This window comes from Cryptomeria japonica, chromosome 1 (assembly GCF_030272615.1).
Source record: "Cryptomeria japonica chromosome 1, Sugi_1.0, whole genome shotgun sequence".
Classification (NCBI taxonomy): Eukaryota; Viridiplantae; Streptophyta; class Pinopsida; order Cupressales; family Cupressaceae; genus Cryptomeria; species Cryptomeria japonica.
Window position 1 is genome coordinate 55973842 of NC_081405.1, and position 6794 is coordinate 55980635.

A 6794-nucleotide genomic window follows, 5' to 3' on the forward strand; every position below is an offset into this window, starting at 1 on the left:
AACTGAATCAGGTGTGAACTCCACAGTTTTCCTAGTTGCCCCATGTGTGATTTGATAGATGGAAAGAAGATTATTTGTCAGGTGGGGTACACACAACACATCATTGAAGGAGTTATCCCCAATGCAAATAGATCCTTTCCCAATCACATCCATGTATGTATGATTGCCCATCAAAATCTGTAGCATGTGGCAAGGCTCAAATGTAGAAAACATAGACTGTGAAGATTCCATATGATGAGAAGCCCCTGAATCTAGAAGCCATCTCCTTGAATCATGACTTGTAGTAGCACAAAGAACTTTTCCCTTTCCTTTATCCTTGGAAGAAGAAGCCGATGTAGACATTCTATAAGGTAGGTTGATTCTATTCTTCTCAAGAAGATTCTTCAACTCATCAATATCCTTCTTATAACAATGATGTTCATCATGTCCTGACTTCTTGCAATATCCACAAAAAAGATTGTCCTTATATGATTTGCTCTTAGGTGAGAATGGTGAATCACCTTGTTGTGGAGAGGAAGATTGTGCTCCATCTTGTTGTGGTTTAGACTTAGGTTGCTTTTGATTCTTGCCTTTTCCTTGATTACTTTGATTCCCTTTGTTAGCCACCAAAGCTTGTGACTTTGAAGATTTGAGAATCCCCATCGTGGTCAACTTAGATTGCTCAAGTATCAACATCTCCATGAATGAATCAAATGAGGGAGAAGTGTATGAGGAACCTTGAGCTAACCTATGGGTGTGAAAGCTAGATACAAAGGCTGCATACTCTGAAGGAAGCTTGTCCAACAAGTTATAAACCAATTGAGCATCCTTTGTCAATTCCACAATCCTTTAGCTTTGCTCTTAATTCAGTTGCTTTTGTGACATAATCTTGGATTGTATCAAAATCCTTGGGATCCAAAGTTGTGAGTTCACTATCAAGCTTGTAGCCCTTAATCTAATCAACTTGACCATACAATTTCTTAAAAATATCCCAAGCCTCTTTAATTGTTTTACACTTATCAATGTGAAAAATGAGGTCATCTGATACATACTTTCTAAGAGTTCCAAGTGCCATAGCATTCTTAGTAAGTCATTCAATTTGAGCATTAGGATCAGCCTTAGGATCAGGTGGTGCTGTAATAGTTTCATTTACATAATGAATGAGTCCTTTTTCCATTAGTTTGCTCCATGCTTTAATCTTTCATGATGCATAATTATGAGGAGTTAAAAGTGGAAATTTAGGAGAACCCATAGTACCAAAATGAAAAAACATAAGATAGAGAGAGGCACAATCACACAAGAAACCCCCCCAAAATACTCAATCAAGAATTCCCCCCAAAATGGTGATTTTGGCACTTTATACTTAGTGTGTATACAATGGGCCACTTGCAAAACAAGGCAAAGTGGACTTCTGATTTCAATTTACAACTTCTCAAAATGAGATCTAAGAGACTTCAACAAATACTGCTAGTGATCTAAACTGAGATCCAAGCAAAATGCAAGTACCAAATATGCCAAAAATGGCCAAATACTGAAAGTACAATTTTTACTTAAAATCACTATAAACAGATGGCAGATTATGAAAGTAGATGAAAAAATATGCACTTTCAAAAAAAATGGCACCTGAAAAGGAGTCCATATGAGCCCAAACGAAGCCTCCAAAGTTGTAAAAATTAGGATTTCACGATTTTTGAAAAACCTGTATCCAAAAATCAGAAAAATCCTACACCACTGTACAAATCACGAAATTCTACCCCAAAACAAAAAAAAATTGCTTGAAAAAATGAGTCTGGATGAGTGAGATATCGCTATTTGAAAAATGTCTGCAAAATTATAATTTCTGGAAAATTTCCGCTGCAGCGTCAAACTTCAAATGCCTCTAGATTTGGCCTTCGAAGTCCAATTTGGATGAAACAAAAGGAAAAACTGACTTTCTTGGACCTCCTCAATCCAATGATGACCTCAGATTTGACCCATCAAGCTTCAATAAAAACCTGCAATAGAAAGATCCAAAATGCAAACCCCAAATAGCATCAAATTTCTCTCAATTAGCAAACCAATGACACTTTAATGGCTCTGATACCATGTGAGACATGGACCAGCTCTGATACCATGTGAGATTTTTCCAAGATCTAGAGGCAATGGAAATCACAAATAGAGAAAACAAAATAGATGATAGAAATAAACTGTATTCTATCAAGATGAAAATACTGATCAACTGGATCATCAAGCGATACATACAATGAATATGAGTCTGCTTATATAGGCAAGGCTATATGGATATGTGAGCACACAAACATGACATGTGGCTCAATAAGAAACAAGGATAGGTAGGAAATAGGTGTGGGTAGGTAGGAGAAACAATATAATAGTCCACATGAGGTGGATCACCCACTGAATGTGGAGTGTAACAATAAGATCAACACCATAAAAGGTGGAAATTCTCCTGCACACACTATCCCAATGTGGCACAAACACCCAAGTGTATCATACCCAAACTGCTATTAAATGCATGTACCTAAGTAAACTTAAGTAAGTTGTAATAATATCCAAGATGAATAATTATTTACACCAACAGTTAGTAATGTTGCATGTGATACAGAAGATTTAAGTTCGTCATTTGGTAAAGTTGATTTGACTAAAACTATTTATGATAAAGAATGGTAGAAAGAAGATGACAATGTGTTTGGAAATTATGTTAGTTGTGATGATAAGAATGTTGGTTACAAAATCATGAAGAAAATGGGTTATGAATGTAAAGGTTTGGGAAAGTATGGGCAAGGAATTAGAGAGCCTATTGAGCCACTAATGGGGCCAAAATATGAAGCCCTTGGATATGTCAAAAGTGAAAATATTGTTCAAAATAATATATGTTCACAAATTAGTTCAAAGAATGGAGTATATTCAATGTTCTCATTGTAATAGAGAAGGACACACAAAAGAGATGTGTTGGGATTTGCATCCACGTAAAATTTGTGGTGTAAGAAATCATTCTGAAAAAATATGTTGGAAGAAAGAATGGAAGAATGAATCAATGACAAGTTGTATAAAAATGGATTGTGGATGGGTCTATGGACTTACTTGGAAAAAGCTCATAGGTATGTTCAAAAGGTCATACAAATGTTCATATGTGAAGATTAATAGAAGTCATGAAAGGTTTGAATGTTAAAAAATGATGAAAAATGTTTTGAGTCAAAAGAAATCATTGTCTAGCAAGACAACTACAGATTGCATTATGTTTTGAAGAATTGAATACAAAGAGTTATTCAGATTGTTACAGCATTTGAAGAAGCCAAATGAATGGCATCATTATTAAGAATTGGAAATGGTTTAAAGGAAAATTCTAAATTCTAAAGACTTGATATTGAAAAGGGACAAAAGAAAATAACAATCTAGAGCAAAGGAATTTGTGAATGTCACAACATTCATGGTAGTTGTGATTAAGGGGGAGTGTTGGGACATAATCCCAACTACCCACTGCCATTCTGTCATATCCTCTGTATCTTCACATCTCCATTTTGTAATCTTGTTCCAACCAGCATTAAAGACAACAATTTGCATTGGATTTGAATGGATTTCTATCAACTACTACAAGCTGACCACCATACCATCAGAAGTCATCACACATTATGGCTAGCATGAAATATACTTTTTATATTGTTATCTCAAGAGGTTCTAAATGTCTATCGGTCTATTCTTCTATGCATGTATGCAGAATTATAGATTATTCTGAAGACCTCCATAAAACAAAGGCAATTATAATCAGTCAAAAGATGAATAGATGAGTGAAAAACTTGATTTGACGAATGAATACAGATTGTCCTCCCTTATGCCCTGTTTCGTTTTGATCTATTTTTATAACTTCTCCCTTGTTTCTAACAATATATATTAAATGCTGAAATATTTAGGGTGAGGAATAATATACTGAAAGAGTGAGAAATTGCAAACAACTACAACCAACAAAGTTTGGGATAAAAGCTTGTAAATCAAAACTAGAATTTGAAGCATGAATGTATACCCTTTCATCTATACCAGTGTTGCATGATTGTGTTTAGTTTACCTCCTGTCCACCTTCACAGCAAGTTGATGTGTTCTACACACATAACTCTGATTTCACTCATGCTCACCGTCCCCAATTTTCAAAGATAAAACAGTGTAGTTTGGTGTAACAACAAAATAACTCAATAAAACAATAGTCATGATGAGCCAAAGATAGTATAAGTTAAATATCAACCATTTACAATCAATGAATCTCAAAGGAATCAACCACATCACAACATATATATGATAAAAAGTAGTCTATTGGATCAACCAAGTAGATTGAAAGAAAAATTCTTATATAAATCCATAAGGAATTTTATCTATGAATGTGCACAATTTTACCCTCTTTGTGGTATAGATTAGTAAATTAAGCATGCATTACTTCTCATCTATAGTTCAGACTTGTTTCCACAAAGAGGAAGCCTGTGGCGATTGTGCTGGAAACATGGTGCACTAAAATTCAGAGAATAGCTGGAATTAGAGAAGTTTAGAAGAGAAAAAAAAAATTTAATAGAAAACGTACTTTCAAAAAACATCAATGGATTCACAACTAATTTGGTTCTTTGACAAATTTAAGCTCGAAGGAGCCACAATGTAACAATGAATTTGAAAACGCAATCAAATAATCACAATGGCCACATATTCAATCTAGGAATGGGAGAAGTATTGAGGCCTCTCAACAAAAATCCATCTCTCTTTGTTCACCCTTATTTTCAATGGAGGTTGGTAGATATAAAAAAATGTATTGTTGTTGGTGCCTGATTCAACCCCACTCAAGAAAATCTCATTCCCCAACACTGCAACATAACTCTATCAAGAGGTTCAGGAAGATCATCAACTATCCTCCACAAATTCTCTCTACATTCATATTCTATCACAACATCCCACTGAAAACAATATAAACACCCAAATGCAGCCACCATGGGATACAAACAATCTTCAATAAACCACATATTGGGCAAAATTGACCAGACTTATGTCTTTTGCTCGAATTGTTGAACCTCCTCATCATGCAATCATACAACATACATTGTACCTTCCGTAAAACCACAATCATAGACCCATTTCTTTTGAAGCATATTTGGAAGAAGCTTCCATTCATCTGTCTCCACATTGTAAACTACAACTTGGCTTGTAGATTTGTTTGTAATTGCCCAATTTTGTCTTCCTCCCGCAACGTAAATCAATCCTTGAGTTGATGCACAACACCCGAAGTTAACTAGACATTCTAGGGTGGGAATATCTACACCTTTTCGCTATTTACAAGACAAAAAATCAAAGGCCAAAGTAGCCTTAGTTGTCTCTGACCTCTTATGTTTCGAACCTGAACCTGCTTGCCTTGATATAACCCTAAGAAAGCTAGTTTTTGCTTAACACAGATACACTTGGACTCTAAGTAGAATTCAAATTCAGTAGGGATGGGAGGGAGGCTTCTGCATAACTTGTTAATGGGGTCATATATAGTTACCAGAGGACCCCTTTTGAATTGATCATTCATAGTCTCAAGAAAACATATAAATTCCTCTAATCTACCGAACCTCATTCTAACTTCATTAAACTATGAATCTTCCAACATCACCTTCCAATTTTTACAAACTTTCTTCAGTTTTCTTCAGCTTATTCTGGGATTTATAAGACACTCTCATTGGAATCTCTCGAACTAATTCCTCTAGAATTTTCCCAAAATACTCCATCAACATTTATGCTCTTAAATAGTGCTCAAATGAATCTAAACTTCATATAACAAAAAAATTATACATAGCATCAACCTCTAGAACCCATTGGTTCTATATATTGAATGTAGATAATTGATCTTGCAGATTTTTAATATATCTTTTTATTTTTAGAAGTGTCAAATGCATTGAAAAGTTCTTTTTTTTAATCATTAATTTATTATATTGAATTTTTAAAAATTAAACTCTCTCATAACTAATATATATAACTCTCTCTATATAAAATACTTTGTGAGATTTTAAGGATCATGGAGTGGAGGAGGAGGAGACTAGGGCTTCGACCGAGGGAGTTTTAGGGTTTTTGATCACAAGAAGATGGCTTTTAGGACTGAAGATTTGTAGATCGAGGAACATGACAAAACTTTACACAGCCACGACCTAGAAAAAGACCTTGGCAAAAGCCGAGCAAGGCTTGGGAGGATCAGGATAGGTTTTTTCATTCCCATAAGCAATGGGGGGAGGCAGTGTTAGCGCGAGACTCCAAATATTTGAGAAGAGAGAATCTCAGAGCCCAAGGGCATCACAATAAGGAGTATGGCCCGAAAACAATATGGCAGCATTGCCAAGAGAAAGAATGGCGACTGAGAAGAAATGCTTAGAAACCGAGGAAGTCCCCAGAATGAAAAGAGGGTATGAGAACAGAGAAGTGTCTTTGATGATAGATAACAAAAGCTGGAATGACTCTGTGACCTTTTTCCGAGAGAGGGGATTATTTGTAAAATTTTTTGGGGATTGGCCTTCGGTGGGAAAGATGAAAGGTTGGTGCACTGAAAATTGGAAATGCAAAATCAAACTCAAAACCCTTCCAAATGGGTTTTTCTTGGTAATCACAAAAGACAGTAAGGATAAGCAAGGAATTTTAAATAATGGACCCTTTTTCATGGGAGGAAGGGGTTTATATGTTAGGGATTGGGAGCCTAACTTCAACCCAATGTTGGCTCCAATTAAAGAGGTACCTATTTGGCTCAGATTATATAACCTACCCAGAGAATACTGGAATGAAGAGTTCTTCCAAACTTTAGGTACCAAACTAGGTTTCTA